At 37.2% G+C, this 19,901-nt stretch overlaps 1 protein-coding gene and 1 long non-coding RNA gene across 3 annotated transcripts in view; one reads left to right on the forward strand and one right to left on the reverse strand.

Annotated features, from left to right (window-relative positions):
* The window catches only part of LOC125867126 (probable protein S-acyltransferase 19), a 1,047,372-nt gene that overhangs the window by 361,160 nt on the left and 666,311 nt on the right, over nt 1-19,901 (forward strand). The gene's annotated exons all lie outside the window — the stretch shown is intronic.
* Nucleotides 8,055-19,435, reverse strand: LOC125867149 (uncharacterized). Of its 2 annotated transcripts, none has more exons than XR_007446619.1 (3): nt 19,265-19,435; nt 19,061-19,155; nt 8,055-8,182 (listed from the first exon to the last, which is right to left on the reverse strand). It is a non-coding gene; the product is annotated as an uncharacterized LOC125867149 (long non-coding RNA). The 2 variants fall into 2 exon arrangements; XR_007446618.1 differs by lacking the exon at nt 8,055-8,182 and adding an exon at nt 11,426-11,574.

Here is a 19,901-nt window from a genome sequence, read left to right on the forward strand (position 1 = left end):
TGCTGCTCTAGATGCTTTATTGACACTGCATGGGCATCAACCTTTTGACCAATACCAGATAAGTCGTTTCTCATCTCCTTCACATTCTCATCAGTCGCATCAAACCTTCTCATCATCATCTGCAGCATATCTTCAATACGCATCATATTACCTCCAGCTTCCCTAGCACCGGATTCTCGATTTTGAGGGGGAACATAGGGTCCAACCCGATCATTTTTGTTGCCATAGTTGTTCCTGTTGTAGTTGTTGTCGCGATTGAAGTTCCCATCTCGGACATAGTGACCCTCTCGGTTGTAATTTCCATAGTTCCGACCTTGGTTCCCTTGACTTTGGTGCCAATTTTCCGTGTTGGATCCTTGGGCATTTGGTCAGAAACCCCCCGTCTGATCATTCACCGCATAAGTGTCCTCTTCATAGTAACACTCCTCAACTGGTGGTGGAGTTCTAGTTAAGTAGTTTACAGCATTTACCTTTTCTGCTCCTCCACTCACATGCTTCAATACCAACCCCAACTCTATCCTCATCTGAGCCATCTCCTCACGAATATCATCTGCAGAGTTAACAGTTGCATTATGAACGGCAAATGTGTTTCTCCCAGTATCTGACCTCCGAGTGCTCCATGCTTTATTGTTGCGAGAGATCCTCTCCAGTCTTTCAGCAATCTGTGCATATGTACAATTACCATATGAACCTCCAGCAATAGTGTCAAGTACTGCTTTATTGTTATCATCCTGTCCTCGATAGAAATATTCCTTCAGTGACTCATCATCAATACGGTGATTTGGGACACTTCTTACGAATGCATTGAATCTGTCCCACGAGTTGCTCACAGACTTTCCAGGTAATGCCACAAAATTGTTGACCTTATCTTTGTGATTGAGCTTCTTAGACACTAGATAGTACTTTGCTTTAAACACTTCTGCTAGTTGGTCCCATGTGAAAATTGAGTTATACGGAAGTTAAGTGAACCATACTGCAGCATTGCCTGTCAGTGACAGAGGGAAAACTCGTAATCCAATGACATTCATATCCAAGTCTGGTCTACCTACACAACCTTTGCAAACCACCCTTAGCTTGGCCAAGTGAGCATGTGGATCCTCCGATGGCGATCCTGAAAATAAGCCTCTTGCTGTAAGCATCTGCATCAAACTACTAGTCACCACAAATATGTGCCCTGGAGGTAGAGGAGGTAGGACAATGGGTCCATCAGAGTCTGCTATGTCGATGTTGCCCCGATAGTTGTCATGTTGTTGTGGGCCTGGTGGACCATGCACTCTCACTGCATCTCCCAATTGATTTGCAGCTCGACCTCGGTTTTCCCCACCAACTACTCTTGGCTGTTGTAACTCAACTGCTTCATTTAGATTTCCTCCGTTAGGATTAACTGGAAGTCCTTGATTGTTCATTCTTCGCAAAGTTCTGTTCAACTCTGGATCGTACGGAGTAAGTGGTTCGCCTTGGCTCCGTGTACTTGGCATACACTAGAGTCGGAACCTGAGAAAGACAAAAACAAAGAAAAAAAGTAAAATTAGGAAATATTTGACTAACGTTCAATAATGTAGTTAAATATTAATCTAAAAGCCAGATTCCCCGGCAGCGGCGCCAAAATTTGATACCCTCAAATTACACCTCCTTACAGAAGTATAAGCGATCGTTATCAAGTAAAAAACCCAACTTGTAGGTTGGGATCGATCCCACAAGGAAAATGGTTTAGACTTTACTTTAACTAACAGTTATATTCAATTAGTCAAATTATCTCCAGAAACAGGTAATAAAATGGGGGTTGTGCTTGTGTGAAACAAATAGTAAGAACTTAATAAGTAATCAATAATCAAACTCAACTTTGGTTGTTATCAAGATAAGAGAAATAACTAGGGTATACGTGTTCCCCACAATCTCATAACGCAGTAATCTTAGTAATAGCAATCCTTTTCTAGTGTATTACATGCAAAGTGATAAGTTAGGTATCTCTAAATCCTTGGTCCGGCATCTAGAGAATTTCACCCCGCACCTTGGTCCGGCTACGTGTGTATAATTTACTAACCCTTACCTTTACCTCATATTAGACATCATAATCGATGTTTGGCTTAGTTATTACTTCGCACCAATCGACACTAGCCTATTAGATAGTATCACACTAAATCTATGTTGATAATTCTTTTCTTGTTAATTACCTCCTTGGTCCGGCAAGTAGTAACAAGGCGAGTTCTAACGTTGGCCACCGTTAAAAAGACTTCTAAACGAAAGAATTATCAATGCATGCAAAATACTAGTCAAGAATTGCTTATTTACTATTCATACTTTGTTAATCGATCATGGTTCCCACAACCCTAGTTGTGGATTTAGTTACTCATATTAGCAAGAACACAATTCATAATTGTAGATGGAGAAATCATGAACTTACGTAAAGAGAATAATAAACCCAGAAAATTAACTTGAATTGCAAAGCCAAAATCTTCAAAACGAACTTGGGAAATCAATAATTGCTAGGGTTGCAAATTAATCTCCAAAGTTACAAAGCAAAAATAGAATAATAGTGTCTAACCCCCAAAAACGAGGTTTACATGTCCTATTTATAGAAAACAAATCCTAAATAAAAAAGGAAACAAATTAAGGAAAGTTTTGTTCAGGTACGCGTCTTCGATCCACGAGACTGACTTACGGACCGTCGATGGATCTACGGTCCGTAAGTCCCTTCCGTCACTCAGAACTTAGAAAATATTTCAGCTTCCAAAAATCAGCTTCTCTGAAACAAACGACGGACCAGCAGTACGGACCGTAGATCGACCTACGGTCCGTCAATCCCCTTCGTAGCTCCATACTTAGAATCTTCAAAAATCAGGTACTGGAACCCTCGCAGTATCACTCTACGGATCAACAGTACGGTCCGTAGATCATCTATGGACCGTCAATAGGCACCGTGGTTCCACACTTGGTCAGATTTCCCTGATTTGTCCTTAATACCATGCCTGCTGATCTACGGTCATAACCTACGGACCGTGAATGGACCTACGGTCCGTAGATCACCTCCGTAAATGCCTTGTTTTTGCATTTCCTTCAGGTGTCTTTAAACTTCCGCGCCTGAACACCTTTCCTGCAAAACATGATAAAAACACATAAAAATCAATATAAAAAGGCCTTAGACATACATAACTTGTAAGTGAAATGTATTAGAAATACCGTAAACTCACGGTATATCACTAGCCACGGAAGAGTATGAGTATGATAGCCATGCATGAAGCGTAAAAATCATATTAAAGGGACATTCTCGTAATAAGTAATAACCAATTTAAAACATGATATGAAAGAGTTAGAAAACATAGTCATAAAACTTGGTCATTGCAAGTAGACATCATCTTAAAACATATGTGAGATCCTTATGAAATAAGCTTGATTCATTAATGTGGGAGAATTACTTTTAACCGACATGTAATACTATATGAGCTATTAACATGGAATCGAGTGTCTCCCACACCAAAAAGGGGAGTCCTACTTGCCAAGGTAAGACCATGAACTTCTAGCTTACGTGGATCCACTAGCTAATGCGTATGTAGACAATCCTATGTTGGCATATACTTTACAAGAATGGGTAATCGCCACTTGTCCACTCGGTGATTGATGAGTCCAAGATTTGGGCTGATTTAGGGCTTTGTTTTGATAGTTTTAGTGTCCTCAAATGCCTAATTTATTCTATAAACTGATGTTAAAGCCTTGATTTTTGGCTATGTAAGCTAAGGAGCAAGGTAAGGACACTAACGGGTAAAAAGGAGCATAACAAGCTGAAGAAGTGAAGAAAGGTGATCTTTATGATCGCCAAGACCACTCGGCAACTTGCCGAGTGGCTCTTCAGCCTGCCTAAAGTTCNTGTTAAAGCCTTGATTTTTAGCTATGTAAGCTAAGGAGCAAGGTAAGGATACTAACGGGTAAAAAGGAGCATAACAAGCTGAAGAAGTGAAGAAAGGTGATCTTTGTGATCGCCAAGACCACTCGGCAACTTGCCGAGTGGCTCTTCAGCCTGCCTAAAGTTCCAGTGTTCTGGCCTGAGGGAAGAAACCAAGTCGGCAACAGGAATAGGCAGTCGGTGAATCGCCGATAGGTTCTGCGATGACAAGATGGATCGTGCAAAGTTGCAGGACTTGGGGATGCTGAGAACCAATGCATAATGGCGATGGATGAGAGCAAGGGGTGGATCACCGAACCACTCAGCGAACTCGACTTATCTCACTTAATGTCCTTTCAGGCCAAATTTTGGGCAACTATAAATTGAATTTTCAAGTGAAAATTGAGCATCCAGCGATGATTGAGGAGAGTGTTCTTTTGAGTTGGAGAGTTCCATTGTAAACTTCAAAGCTTTTTGAGATTCAATTCTGAGGTTTTGCAAGTGGGTTTCTAAATTTCTTCAATTCGGACCATTGTAAAGACATGGGAGCATTTACCTAGATCATGGTAAATGTATTTGGTAATCATTTCCCTATTCTTATGATGTGTGGCTAAAACCCCAATTATTTGGGTGTGATTATGTGATTATAGATCGAATTAGCTTATGGGTATTGTTAATTACTAATTTAAATGCTATATTGAAAAGGGTTTAATAATAAGCTGATGGGTAGTTGCAAATGAAGTTCTAATTCTGTGTTCTTAGCTTGCTCGAGAGAGAGGTTTTGGAACCAACGCTTTTGATTAATGGTTTGTAGGTATTGGGTGGATATGGGTTCAGCTTGGGAGAGTGCATCCTAAACCCAAGTCTACCTGTCTCGCGAGAGAGAGTAGATGAATTAAGGTGTGGGTTGTTCTTAATTTCTATGCTTGTTGATGTTCGAAAGAAATCACTTGATTCGGGATTGTTATTCGACAAAAAGTTATTTCACTTATAGTCTAGCCTATTCACTGACATTTTGCTATTTATTAGTAGTTTCAATTACCCATATAGCGAAATTTGCCTTTAATCGATCACTTTCCGAGAATTCTTCTCTATATTGTTATTTTCTATTGTTTGATTGCATTGTAGCTGATATTTGATAGCCAAAACCCCCTATGTGATAGTAATTGTAACCCTTTAGACTTTTTTACATGTCTTTTTCATTAATTTCTATTCCTATAGCTATTTTGACCACGTTTGTACTTCATACTTGAATTTGAACACGTACCTCTCCCTGTGGGTTTGACCCCAACGCTTCGTTGGGTTTATACTAATTAACGATCATTTGCACCTAGAATTGGATGACGTGTGTTTGAAATGTTAATCAAATGGCACCGTTATCGGGGAGTGGTGTTGTTTTAAATTATTTTATTGAAGTTGAATTGTGCACTTTTTGGTTGTAGTTGAATCAACTTACTTTAGTATTTGGTTTTGTATTGCTTGTGTTGAACATAGGAAGAGATGAGCATAAACAGGACTAATGGTAGCCAAGTGGGCCACCAAGACGATATTGGGAACCTTAATGATGTGAATGACCCAATCCAATTGGGTGGTGTTGGTGTAATTCGTCTACCCCCTGTTGAAGGTAATGCAGTCTTCCATGTTTCGAGCACAATGCCGCAACTTCTCCAAATGAAAGGATTATATGGAGGGTTGGCACATGAAGACCTCATGAGCATATTAGGAACTTCGTGGACGTTTGGGGTTCGTTCTCATTCAAGAACATATCACAAGAACCAGTCTGTCTCAAGCTGTTCCATTCTCTTTAATGGGTGAGGCTACAAAAGGGTTGGCTGAGTTACCAAGGGATTCCATCACTTCATGGGATGAACTTACTACAACATTCTCTGTGAGTTTCTTTCCATCATCAAAGATGATGACACTTAGAGACAGCATCCAAGGTTTCAAACGCTTGGAGGGTGAGCCTATCCATGAGACGGGGCTGAGATTTAAGAAATTGGTACTTCAATGCCCAACTCACTGACTTCCAAATAATGAACTACTACAATACTTTTATAGGAGCCTTGACTTGATGAACAAAGGAGTTGTTGATCAACTTGGTCCCGGGGGTATAATAAAACAACCCTATGAAGCAGCGTCACAACTCATTGATGGCATGAACAAGATAAATAGAGCATTGTATACTCGGGAGGACCAAGTGTCTCCTCTCACTTTTAGATTGACAAAAGAGCATATCAAAAAGGATAAAGAGGGGGACCAAAGCATGGCCAAAACGATGACCCAGCTGGATATCTTGGCGAAAAATGTGATGGGTAGTGGTGCAAAGAATGTTAATGTTGTTGGTGTTGGTGTAGTGAACCCCGAAGAAACTTATTTTAAAGAGCTTTACAATAAGGAAGTGAACTTCCTAGCTAATCAAGGAGGAGGATATCGAGCAAACTATCCAAAGCCTGGTGGAAACCCAGGTTGGAATAGAGATGAGGGATGGAGAGACCGTGACAGAGAATGGTGTTATTGTAACGCCACTTGGAAGTAAAGAGAGGGTTACAAGGAAAGGTATGTCCCACCCCATGAGAGTCAAAAGCCCATAGAGTCTAAAAATGTTTGTACTGAAGACATGCTCTCACGTATTCTCAACAAAGTTGAAGGTTAGGATAAAAGTGTTGAAGGAGATGAAAGAGGATGACTCTACACTTCATCAGACGATCACTTCCCATTCCGTGTCAATCAAGCAATTGGAGTCCCAAATGGGTCAGATTTCTTCTCATTTGAACCCAAGGCCAAAAGGGGGCCTGACAAGTGATACCTTGGCAAACCCGAAGAATGATCTGTAAACTAGTATTTGCGTCGTGCCATTACGTTAACTTAGGTGCTTCTTGGGAGGCAACCCAAGTTTTTGACGCTTTAGTTTTAGATTTTGAATATGAGTGTTGATTGTGAAGGTTGAAAAGTAAAAAGTGTTGGAAAATAGGTAGTTTGGCGAGCCAAAGTCCAGTCGGCGACAAGCCGAATAGGTCGACGAGCCCCGACATAGACCGTAGTTTGAACCACCAAGCTTGAAGAGGAACTCTGTAAACTCAGCGGGCTATATGCTCAATTGGCGACTCGCCGAACAGGTCGGTGAGCCCGATTTTGTCCACCGTTCAAACCCCTAAATATCTAGGAGTCCTGTAAAACTTGACAAGGTAAAATACCACTCGGCGCAATGCCGAGTGATTCAGCGAGCACAACTTACTCCGCCGAAGAGAGCACGAACCGAAAGGTTTTAAAGGTCAAACGGTTTAAAATTTCAAAATCCTTCAATTTCTTACATTTTCTAACCCGTACTCACTCCCCACTTTAGATCTTGCCTATTTTCTTGTTTTTACCTACTCATTTTGTGAAATCCTTGCTCGGAATTGTGAAACTTTGCCGCCTAGCTATTCAATTCTTAAATTCGGCATTAAGGTTGGTTTTCCAAACCTCGTACTTTTATTGTGTGGTTGAAATTGAATGCAATAGGCAAATTGACGTTGATTGTTGTTGGGTAGCATGTTTTAATGGTGTGTACGTGTTGGATTACCCGTAATTTCTTTAAATGAGGGCCTAATTGCCTTCAATTGATCGATTCTCATGTTATTGCTTGTAAACTCACTGAATTTGGTCGTTAAAAGTCCAAATTCGGTCACTAAATGTCAATAGCGACTCGAACAAATCCGGTCGTCACCGGTCGTTAAAAGCCCCAACGTTAAAAGTCAACGACCGGATATCAAACCAGTCGTTAAAAGTAAATTTAATGACCACATAAATACCGATCGTTATATGTCCTTTTTAGTGACCAAATTTTCCCTCAGTACAAGCAGTTTTAATGACCAAAATTCCTTTCGTTAATTTTATGTTAGTTTCGTACCAATACTTTTAACGACCGAATTTCCCGTCGCTAATGGTTGTTTCAGTAGATGATAATCCTTTTGTAATTGTGTTTTTAAAGACATCATTTGTAGTTGCTATTATACAAAAATTTATACAAGTGAGTAATATTAATTTTTTCATAAAACAGACTATCAGAAAATATATTTAATAATTCAATTCATATAAAACTTTATTGTTAATTTAAAATAACCAACTAAAGAAAGATATAGCATATTCAAGTTGGTATGACATATCTTTATCAACTCCTAAAAACTGAAAAATTGCAACATATATAAATATAAAATACGATGTCGTCTTTAAACTACCCCTAATCAAAGTAAAAGAACATTGAAAATTCAACTTGCTCCGTACTTTCTTGAACGACAGATTCTTCATGTTCAAATTCTTAAGCTGTAAAGAAAAGTTTATGTCAATTTAATAAAGAGAAATAAACTCATAAAGAAGAAATACAAAACCTCAACATATTTACTAAAATATGCAAAACATTGAAATTTCGAGAAAAAAAACATGTGAATAATAACTGATAGTATGAAGAACGAACTAGTAGCTTCTATGTATGGAGCAACATTCTACACCTGGCATGCGTGAAACTGGAAGCAATTTAGACAGATACATGTAAATACAAATTTCATCATCACACAAAACAAAAGGAGTTGCAGGAGAGAATATAACTAGTACAGGGGCCACACTGCATCAGGTGGATCCATACATACTACATCAAGACCAACACAGTATTCAATGCTCCTAGACCCTCTCAAGCCTTATAGATGATACGGAAAATTATTACAGCAAAAGTACATTGGTTTTAACTCACATAATGCATCAGGGGCCACTATCCATTAAAACTATCTATTCAGAATGTACCTGCAAGTACAAGATAGTCTACAAACCATTGACGGACTACATGCTTGGGGGATAGATGTGCACAAAACTTGCAAACTTTGTCAACAAGATATTGAATCAAGATAATACCTATTTGTTAACTGCGCATTTATTCAAAGGTTGTGGAGCAGGAGCATGACATGGTTACAATGGCAATGGACAGAAACACCAACACCAACTTGGGAGGCTCACCTAGCTTTGGTCATAATGTGTTCGAAGGGGAAATCTCAGAGTGCTCAAATATTCAAAATGGCCTATGCAGAACTTCTATACACAACCCGGATTGAAAGAAATAGGAGAACCTTTGAAGACGAGGAGACAATGTGAGGAACTTGCAAATGAAATAACCTACACTTGTAATGTGAGAGGCAGCTACAACTAGGATCAAAGAAAAAAATCCAACAACTCATGTTTTAATCTATTATGTTCCTTAGCTTCTTAAACTAAGTTTATTTCTTGAGATAGCAAGTAGTTGAAAGATGGAGTTCTTGGAGAATCTGCAAAGCCATCAAGAACATCTGGAAAATGATGCCTAGTTGTATTTTTTGGTGTGTTTGGATAGAAAGAAATAGAAGATGCTTTGATGGGATTTGAACTTCTATCTCAGTTCTTAAGGGTAGATGTCTGTTACTGTTCTTTAGTTGGACTAATTATGCTCATGTAAATGATGTAGGTTCGCTTGTAGATTTCATTGGCATTCTAAGCCTAGCTCAGTAGCCTTCTTTTGCTTTTTGATTAGCTCCCTACACTTAAAGGCCTACTATTGTTGGAGCTAACATATCTTTTGTAACTTTGCATCTTCTTGTTGCCATCTATACAAAACCTTACTTCATTAAAAAAAAGTACAGCTACTACATGCTGCATTTTACTACTGAAGCAATGGAAATACAAGGTAAGACATTATTCATACAAAAGAATACCTACTCAATGCCCTATTTAATGTATTTAACTTCTATAGGTACAGAAATAATATACACGTGATAGGTTTGAGAAATTATATAATTTTACATATTGTTAGCACTTAGCAGTCCTACAGGCGCGTAGTGAAGTTACCAGACTAGATAGTATTAGAGATAAGATCCAAAGTCAACCATGATATCAAAATTTTAAAAAACAATGAAATGGTGGAGTTTGTTATCCTTTCTTTTACTATTGGCTCTTAATTATTCTTGTTTATTTATTACTTCAAATGCAGAACTCTAGGAAAAGGGTCAGAGAGTATCTAATGTAACTTATTAAGGATGTATTTTACAATTCAAAGATGGCTAATTCCTTTAACTAGCATATAACAGTATAGTATGCATTTATTCAAGTTAGCTAGGAGTTTTGTGTCAAAATAGCAAGTTACAAAATAAACATATTGATGACACGAAGCAATAATGAACCTGTTGTGACAGTTATGACTACTCGAGATCTAGAGGTTATTAATTGACTTATACTAATGCAAAGAAGAATTAAGCAAACAAGATATAGATCATAGATAATGAATTATATAGGAAAGAAATCTAATTCATCAACAGGGCATTTGGTTTAGTGGTATGAATCTTGCTTAGGGTGTGAGAAGTTTTGAGTCCAAATGTATATCCAAGCTCTTGAATATAATGGATAGATGAACAGACTCATCGGAATCAAATGAAAAATATATGAAGCTGAGAATTAATAGGAAAGGAGATGGAGGAAGAAAGTCTCATATTCAAATCCTTCAGAAGGAGAATAAGGAGGCTCAAATCATTACTAACAGTTTGCTAGTTTTTGTGGGTACAGTTAGTAGGCAGGGCAGAGTCATATAGAATTGTCAATGGAATTATGTACACCAACAAAATAATCAGTAGGTTAAACTTCAAAAAGAATCTCATTTTACAATAAAGCAGCAGGTTACAATACACGAAGAATCACCAATGATTAACAACAGAACAATTGGACACATAAGGTAGCAATTTTCATCAGCTACCAAAAAGCACAACCAAAAGAGAAGCAGTAAACTCGACAACAACAACATTGACAAAGCCCAAATTGGGGCATCTATAGTGAAAAATGAGGTAATTAACTCTACAAATGGAGAAATCAAAGCAATCCAGGACACTAACAGTGCTGGCAATAAATATGAAAGGAAACAATGTAGAAGAAAAAAAGTGAAAGCAGCACATCACTATTGCTTAGCCTTACCACTACACAGCAACTACGTCGTCGGCAGGAGAAGAATCGACAACACCAAGGAATTTCGATTAGGAAAGACAGGAAGACCAAGAGCCAACAAAGTAACTTTATCAATCTATTTTTTAAGTTTAGTATCTTTACAAGTAAAGAAGTTTCATGAGAATATTCCAACTAATGAAAATATTTTTATATAACATTGCAATAATTTCATCTCAAAGAAAAAAAATAAACTCAATTTACTAACCTGTTAGATGGTCCAATCTATTGATCACTTGACGATGGTGGTGATGAAGGCTGACCAAGCACTACTCTTTCGAGTGGTTCATATTTACTCTCTTACTCATCCATGCGTTCACATTTATAAGTAGAGACATGAACTAGGGGTCAAAAGGATAAAAATAGTGAATTGTGACTGAATTTAGTAGAGAAGGGACCTACCTATTAAGTTTAGATTAGAGGTTATCATTTTACTATTTTACCTTTTCCTGTTGTCATGCAAGAGTTGTAACACCACCACAAAGAATTCATAAGTAAAACAAATAAATAAACTGTACCATAGAATCAATATCAGTAACACGTACAAAAGCAGAAACTTACCTTGATGAGAAGAACACTCTAAGAATATGTAGTTGTTTATCAGTAGTAGTTGACAAGAGCTAGACCAATAGATGAGAAAGCTTGATGAGCTATAAGTGATGATCAATAATGAGGGAAGACTGGAGTTCATCTTTTAACACATGCCACTGTTGAATATATTCCCAACTTTAGTCAATCTACTAATTTTCCCGTAACATATATAATAATTAAGAGAAGAAGATTATATAGTAATCACATTATTATAAACCAGCAGTTAAAGATCTAAGGATCATAGACAATACTTCCCCATCTGATAGCTAAAGTAGCAGAAGAAATCGAGATGCTGGTCAAATATCAAAAGAGAAAGCACTGGATGCAATAACAGAAGGCATGCTAATCTTTACCTAATGCTCACAAAATTGCCGAGCCTTGACAAAAGTATCAACAGCTTTGAGAAGAGAAGAAGTTGAGGAAATTGAGAGTGACAACCAGCGGCATTAGGTGGAACCAAAGGTGTTTTTAAGTGTATTCAAAGTAGTTAGTCATTAACTGGCTGATTTTCAATATCCTTGACATCAGTTTGCACTGCAGGCAACTTATGCAAAGAGTACAAAAGAAAGAACAACAATCTGAGCATGAAGCTTCATAATATTTCTTGGGTATACGTGTGTGTTCCCGCTTACACACGGTGTGATTTTTTGAAGTGAGAAGTTCATTGTTCGCTAGTGGAATCTGTTCATAATTTAGTTTGTACCTAAATCTGACAACCTTGTTGTTGAGACATCATTTGATTGGTTATTAACTACTCATTACCGAGCTCCAACTTCCCTGCTTAGTCCCCCACTCTAAAGGTGTAAACATTGGCAAATAAGGAGGTCAATAAATAATATTTTACTATTGTAATTGACTAAACTCAATGAGAATAGAGTGACTGTTCAAATCTCAAAAAAGGGGGCACAACTTGACCCAGCTATCCACCTCAAGCTCAAAAAGGCCCAAATATGAATGTACTGGAGCTAAACCTCTACTGTAATGAAATTCACCTTGTAGCTAACTCACTCTCAAAAGTTAACATATGAAGGGAGGAATTTCCGAAATAAAAGGACACAATAACATATTATCTTACAAATATGAGACATTCCCATGATATGCTCAAAAGACTCGCAAAACCAATCTATGCCTCATCTACTCTCTTTTTAATATATTGTTCCAATCCTACTTGATCTTCATATATCGAGCTAAAAAAAAAGTTAAAAGAATATAAGTTACCATAGGGACCACATGATATTTGGCCCCACAATGAGTATTACATCTCCATACTTGCTCAATGAATGAGAAAATAAGACAATATTGCACATGGGGAGGCTCAGTTACTATCTTAGCACAATGTAACTTTCTGTTATTTCTTCAATACTTACAGCTGGTTCATTCCTAGCAGGCACGCTTAATGAAGCCATAATCATTTAACTGAAGCTATTAGTTGAATCCAAATCTTACAATTTTATACGCAACAAGAGGTTTGTATCTGGCCTATTTACCATCTTAATGTTAGTTATTTTGTATCATGTCCTTTATGTGGACTTTTGACAAATACTAATGTTTATGCAACTAATGTCTTCAGTAAGCTGAAAAACCTCAATGCCATGTTCTATGATGCTGATGCTGCTTTAAAGGTTTTTCAGAAGCTATCTTCAGCCATAATTACATAAGCTAGAAGGAAATTTAAAGTTCATTTATGCTTGTGACTGTATTTTGGAGTCCTAAGTCCTAATGACACTTAAATCATTTCATTAAAGGTCAACCTTGACTGAGAAAAAGGACACAAAGTGAGGGGTATGGCTTGAGCAATGTTGGGCTTATGGAAATATGCAGCTAGCGATCTTTGTGTGCATCCATTATAGATTCTGATGAGGAGATGGCCAAGATAATGATAAAGTTCATACATTCAAACTTCTCCTTGTCAATAACGCCTTCTCTATGATGTACCTGAACCTTCTGTATGGTTCACACGGTTTTCTACTATATGTAGTTAAATTTCATTGTGTTTATGTAAGTTGAGAGTAAGAGAAGGGAAAAATATATGCAAACTTTCAAATTGAAGTTCTTTGGCCTTGAAATATGGCAGGTTGAACCTAATGCTCATAAAATTGAAGAGCACTGCCAAAAGTATCAACAACTGCAAGAAGAGAAATGGTTGAGGGAAATTGAGTGTGACAGCCAGCGGCGTACCCAAGGTGTTTTTTAAGTGTATTGAAAGTAGTTAGTCACTAACTGGCTGCTTTTCATTATTCTTGACATCAGTTTCCACTGCAGGCAGCTTATGAAAAGTGTTATAAGAAAAAACATCAGTCTGAGTATGAAGTTTCTGTAAATTTTCTTGGGTACACATTTTTGTTCCCGCTGTCACATGCTGTGAATTTTTTGAAGCAAGAAGTTCATTGTTAGCTAGTGGCATCTATTCATTAGTTAGTTTGTGTAATGACCCTAAAGGTCATTTTTGGAAATTTTCATAAAATGACCGTTTTAGCCCTCCCGATAGTTGCCCCGAGTCCTAATTGTTGTATTTTCGAAGTTGGTTTGAAGGAAAATTGATGAAAAGTTGAGTTTTTGGAAAGTTGAGATTTTAAGAGTTAAAGTTTGGTTAAAAGTGCTATTTCGAGTCATTTGGAGTTTCGAGACTCGAATCGGATTTCCGTCGATTCCAGCAGTTTTAGAATGTCAAAACAGGTCGATGAGAATTTACGGAGTCGAATTTGGAGTTAAAACGAAGATTTGAGGTCCTAAGTTGCAAAAATTGTGAAATTTTGATCAAGAGTTGACTTTGGTCAACAAACGAGGTTCCGGTGCTCGAAATGGAATTTCGAGGGCACCGTTGGATTCAGGGGGTGATTCTAAGTCTAGAATGAGTCTTGGTTGAATTTTTAGAGGCCCCGAGTGCGTTTCGAGTTTTTAAGACTAAAGTTAGTTTCTTGACGCCTTATCAGATACCGGGTCAAGGAGACCTCGAAGTCAAATTCCGACGATTTCATTGAGTCCAAAATGTCATTTTCAAGCTAGTAGCATATTTGGTTTGTGTTCAGGAAGTGCCAAATGAGTTTTGGGTGAGCTTTTAAGCTTCTTGGATGCTTTGACACTATTTCAACAAATTGTGGCAACTAAAAGGTTCATTATTAGTTTTAAAGGTCGAAAAATTATTCTGAAGGTTCTGAAATTTTGAGCATGAATTATAGGACTTATCTGCAAATTTTGGTGCATTTTCGCTAATCCGAGATTGAACTTTTATCGCAAATAAGAAATAATTATTTACCGAATAGAAAAGATATTTGACTAGGTAAATGAGCATGAAATTGAGCTCCGATTGAACGCTCAGGTCCGTATCATTATTTAAGACATTTACAAAAAAGAATCGGGTCATTTCACTATCGTATGAGAAAATTACGGCATTTTTAGTGAAAGATTAACTGCTATTTTTCTAATGCATAACAGCCATGCACTATTATAAAAATCTCAGACTGTGTTCATTTGGTATTTTGAGCATATCGGGAGTTCTAGAGATCGGAATAGAGTGATTCTTACGGGTTTCTTCTTGAATTAATATGAGGGTTAGTATTCAATCTTCAATTCGACATTTTCTCATAATTTCTTTATCTGGTTTTTTTTCCTATCCGTAAATCTCTTGGGAAAAATTGGGGTTTTATCGATTTGGACTCCCTTTTTTATGAAAAAGGTATATTTACGATCCTTATGTTATGGGTAAACTGATTTTAACATAAAATTATTGATTCATTGATTATTTTCATCATATTAACCGCGTACAATTTGGACTTTCCCGGTAAAGTTAAAGTTTGATAAATGGAGAATTTCAAGGTCGATCCTAACTCCGTTTTTGATGAAATCTCATATTTGAACTTATCTAAGCATGAGTAAGATGTTTTTCAAGAGATATTTCATTTTTGAGTCGGGGTTTCGGATCCAAATATTTTAGGCTTCTTCAAGAACGTGGATTTTCCTTCAAATTGAGTTTGTGAATTGATTTCAACTCCGTTTTCAAATTGGTTTTCACCATTAGCTTCCAAATACTTTAAGGATCATTTTACATAAAAAATTTCCAGATTTGGGTATCGTTTTCCGGTATAAGACTTTTGGACCGTTTTGCCCTTTTTCCCTAAATTTCTTGATTTTGGTGTCATTGGACTCGAATTGTGATTGTGAATAATTGTTTGAATAGATTATCGTGATCCGGATTATACTCGGAAAGGAAAGGCTCAAGTCAAGTAACTTTTGGAGTTCGTTTTAAGGCAAGTGGCTTCCAAACTTTGTAAAACTCTTAGACTACGCATGACTACTTTCCTAATTGTGTTGGGGAGTAATGGGGATTGAGGATGGGTTTTATTTGTTGATTGAAATTGTTGTAAATGAAAGATGGGGAATAAAACGAGCTAAATGTGTTATATGTGACTTGAATTTGTTGAATAAGTCATGTGATAACTGATATTGAGGGGATAGAAGAGCATGAGTAGGCTATGATTGATACAGACATTGATGTTGAGACAGATGATGTGTAATACTATGATGTGGTCGTGATATGGTTGTGATTGAGACAGGTGATGTGTAATACTATGATGTGGTCGTGATATGGTTGTGATTGAGACAGGTGATGTGTAATACTATGATGTGGTCGTGATATGGTTGTGATTGAGACAGGTGATGTGTAATACTATGATGTGGTCGTGATATGGTTGTGATTGAGACAGGTGATGTGTAATACTATGATGTGGTCGTGATATGGTTGTGATTGAGACAGGTGATGTGTAATACTATGATGTGGTCGTGATATGGTTGTGATTGAGACAGGTGATGTGTAATACTATGATGTGATCGTGATATGGTTGTGATTGAGACAGGTGATGTGTAATACTATGATGTGGTCGTGATATGGTTGTGATTGAGACAGGTGATGTGTAATACTATGATGTGATCGTGATATGGTTGTGATTGAGACAGGTGATGTGTAATACTATGATGTGGTCGTGATATGGTTGTGATTGAGACAGATGATGTGTAATACTATGATGTGATCGTGATATGATTGTGATTGATGACATGTGCATATTCATTATTCATCCCATGTGTGAACTATCTGTTGCATGAGTTCTGAGACACTGATATGAGGATGGATGGATATGAGACACAGTTGAGACTAGCTCCGGCTAGAGATATATGAGATGGACTAGCTCCGGCTAGCGATTTGGATGCCGATGGGATCTGGTTCCGGCGGTGATACATGGTCCATGTGTGGCCCCCATGGGTTCTGATTTGAGTATTCAGCGCGGACTGATTACGTCAACAGATGTGTATCGTAGGACAGACATGCATCACGACTACATGACATCATTATTGCATTTTGCATCGCATTTGCCTTATCTTTGTCTGTGATGTGTGGATTGTATCGGTTTACCCTTCTTATGTGGAATTTGATCTACTTGCTCTTATTTGTTGATCTGAGGTTGATGAGGATATACTGTTGGTTCTGGCTGTTGAATATGATCTGTTTAGTATAGGTTGGTTGGTTTGCTGCTAGATTGAAGTTTCGGTGGTTCGGTTGGGATTGAAAGGAGTTGTTTGTAGCTGCTAGTTTTGCTTAGTTTAGAGTTACTTGCGAGTACCTGTGGTTTTCGGTACTCACCCTTGCTTCTACACAATTGTGTAGGTTGACAGCTCTCTCTCAGATTCGGCTTAGTATTTTCTTTAGCAGATTGAGCTTCGGGACATACTCGAGAGGTAGCGGTTCATTCCAGACGTGCCCTTGAGTTATCTTTACTTTCAGTTTGGTTCTATTCGAGTACTATACTCTGAGACTTGTATATTTTTATTCGAATTCTGTATTTAGAGGTTTGTACATGTGACAACCAAATTCTGGATAGTGTTGAGTCTTAATTAAAGTCTTCCGCTTATTTATTTTCTTTTATTCTCGTATTTCTATTTCTCTATCGTTGTGGTTGGGTTAGACTGACGTGTCCGGTGGGAAATGGACACGTGTCATCACATCCGGATTTGGGGTGTGACAGTTTGTACCTAAAGCTGACATCCTGGTTGTTGAGATATCAATTGATTAGTTATTAATTACTCATTACAGCTGACACTAACATTCTTTCTTAAAATAAAAGTTCATCAAATGTGGTCCTCCACACCTCTATTGTTCCAACCTACAACTAACGTCTTTAGATTTTGTGGCCATTATCTAGCTCAATTTCTCAAAACAAGCATGCTTTAACTGGCAAACTTACAACAAAATCACACATATACAGTTACGGTGTGGTTCTTCTAGAGAAATTGACATGTCGTGTACCAATTGATACAAAACAGCCTCCTGGAGAACATGTGCTTGTCTCATGGGTCAGTAACTAATACTACACAACTCCAGACGTTACACTAATTAATATTTTAACCAGTTCTAGAACATTACCTGCCTTACTTTATGACCTGATAGTATAGAAGTTATTTAAAATATTAATAGTGAATAAAAGTTAATAACAACAACGAAACTATTACCCTATAGAAGATTAAGGGTTTTAATTGAAACAATGTCTAAATCTATTTTCCCTATTATTTTAGGCTCTTCCAAGGTTGAAAAATAGAGAAAAAAATAGTTGAAATGGTAGATCAAACATAACAGGGGAAATACACAAGGATCTAATCCATGTTACTGTTAATAACATTATAGTACCTTTTTTTTTTCTGGGTCGAGCTCGTTGCACCAAGCTTGCCTAGTGCGGGTTACCTCTCCTATGTGGTTTGCGAGCTATTGCATAAGAGCGGGGGTTTTACCCTGTGCGCACCCAAAGGGTAGCGGCTGCGGGTTTCCCTTGTCATCAAAAAAAAAAAATAACATTATAGTACTTTTTTAATTCTCATTCTTGTAATACTACATATGAAACTAAATCCAAAGTTTCATGTTTCTTTGCTAAAACAGGTAGCTGCTATAGAAGCACTGTGCCTGCAAACAGAATCATATTATCATCTGTTTATAACGGATGTTGTGCAATCCTTAGGAAAGTATTTAAGACCATGTTTATAGTTGGAACTTAGGTGGCAATTTCTATTTCAGTTTAGTAACACACTTAACTATAAAAATTAGACAAGATTCAAGTACATATTCATAATTTTATTCAGTTTAAGTGATTTGACGAGAACTTTTTTCCTACTGCTATACAAGAAAAATACATTACTTTTCTCCAATTTTCACTTCAAGTCCATTCTCCATAGAATGAGATGCAAATAACTTTTCTACAGTAATAATCATCATCTCACCTCATTTTACTGCTATACAAGAAAAATACATTACTCTCCAATTTTCACTTCAAGTCCATTCTCTATAGAATGAGATGCAAATAACTTTTCTACAGTAATAATCATCATCTCGCCTCATTTTATTTTCAATCAAGGATACTAACAGGAGTACTCACATTAATACATACAACACATATGCTTATAACTAATATACTCAATTGCACAGAAACAAAAAAAATATAGAATGAAGAAAGAATCTAAGATGGAGTCATGCGGTGCAAATTTAGAATTGGGGAAAATACATAATAGATAAAAATCAAGCATTTCACAAAGCAATTCATAGTTATAATAACAAAATTTCACCTTGAAGAGTCGGAAATTCCAAGGTCGCGTCCAAATAGCATCAATGGCAGCAAGGTCACACATGTGCAGTAACAAGAGAAGGCTGATTTTGTATTCTGCAATCAAAACAAAGAGACCTAAATTACCTATTTATTAGTTGGAATAGAGAGATGTGTCTACTTCTATCTACTAATTCTCCTCTAACAAACACGGGAGAGAACGCACAATTTTTCTTTGCCGATTTTACTCCAACAGAAGGGAGAGAAGCATGTTTGAACAATTTTCTCTAACTGCACCGGTGATATGCTTCCTAGCTACGTGCTTGATGAATTCTCAAAGGCTCTTACCAGAACTTCAGTGAAACCAGAAACATGACAATCGGAGTGTGTTTTCTTTAAGAAGTGGAGGGGTGGGTGCGTGGAGAGACGTGTGTTGTTGAGCAAAATAAAAGTTGTCGGAATTATGGGTGTGTTTGGTACGAAGGAAAACATTTTTTGGAAAATGTTTTCCAATTTTTTCATGTTTGGTTGGGTAAATGTTTTGAAAAATATTTTTCAAATCAACTCATTTTCCCAATTTAAGGAAAATAACTTCCCTTCAAAACTTAAAAAAAACATTTTCCAAAACTCTTTTTCAACTTCAAACTACAATTACTTTTTTGTTGAAAAAATCAATTTATTTTGTCCCTACTCTCAAACCATCCCCCAACCAACCGCCCCCCCAAAAATAAAAAAAAATCTAAAGCTTGTTTTTAAATTCAATTTTTTTACCCACCCTCACCCCTACCCCTACCCCCACCCCTCCCAAAAAAATATTAAAAATTATTTTTAAAAGATATTTCTAATTTCAATTTTTTATTTTT

The sequence above is a fragment of the Solanum stenotomum genome, chromosome 6 (genome assembly GCF_019186545.1).
Source record: "Solanum stenotomum isolate F172 chromosome 6, ASM1918654v1, whole genome shotgun sequence".
NCBI lineage: Eukaryota > Viridiplantae > Streptophyta > Magnoliopsida > Solanales > Solanaceae > Solanum > Solanum stenotomum.